Here is an 885-nt window from a genome sequence, read left to right on the forward strand (position 1 = left end):
AAAACACATAATAGGCCTACCCACACCACACCCACGCACACAGAAAAGTTTTTTTTAAAGTTCTAGGGTCTCTGTCAGAATTTTCGATTTCACCAACTGACGCTATGTAGACATACGTGTACATGAAGGCTATACAATTTATGTGTAAAGGATAATCGTTCTGAAGCACGGTGCCAACTGCCAACCATGGACGTTGATCGGTTGGGGGCGGGGGACATGTCTTTCCCCCAATTCTTTCTTCCCTGAATAAATTAGTGTAGTCTACACTTGATTCTAAGCTCAGAATAGCCGATTCAATGACTCCAAACTCGAAAATGATGTTTAAATGATGATATTTTGCTAAAACCTTGCCAGTAGTCAGAAATTGCCTCACATCCCACCACAGACTGAGCGTCTAGAAACCATTTTTTTCCCGGGGCCCTAAGCGGGCCTTGAACCCCACGCCGTTTAAGCTTTGCATTCAAATAAGTTCTCATCAGGATACACATGTTGTACCGAACCCCCCCCCCCCCCCCCCCCCCCCCTTGAGAAGCGATTGACGCCCTTTGGTGCCAACATGCTTTTAGAGCTAGGACCTATATACCAGTTTGGCCTGGCTTGATTTGTATAGTGCCTTGAATTTGGTGTCGGTGGCTAGGGCAGAGTAGGGCCTACGGAACACTGGTGCCCAGGGCCTGCGAAACACTTAATCCGGGTCTGTGTAGCCAAGGTACTTGATGCAACCATATTCCTTTAGGGTTGTCCATTTTCAAACAATTTAGTATTAAATTATTCTAAACTGCATTTGATATACATTCAAATATCCGAAACTCCTCAGTCAAGTATACACATGCTAATTGTAACTGCATGCCGTATCTGTCAAAGTGCACACAAGGTGCACTGCTT

Source organism: Patiria miniata, unplaced genomic scaffold, assembly GCF_015706575.1.
Source record: "Patiria miniata isolate m_02_andy unplaced genomic scaffold, ASM1570657v1 HiC_scaffold_14, whole genome shotgun sequence".
Classification (NCBI taxonomy): Eukaryota; Metazoa; Echinodermata; class Asteroidea; order Valvatida; family Asterinidae; genus Patiria; species Patiria miniata.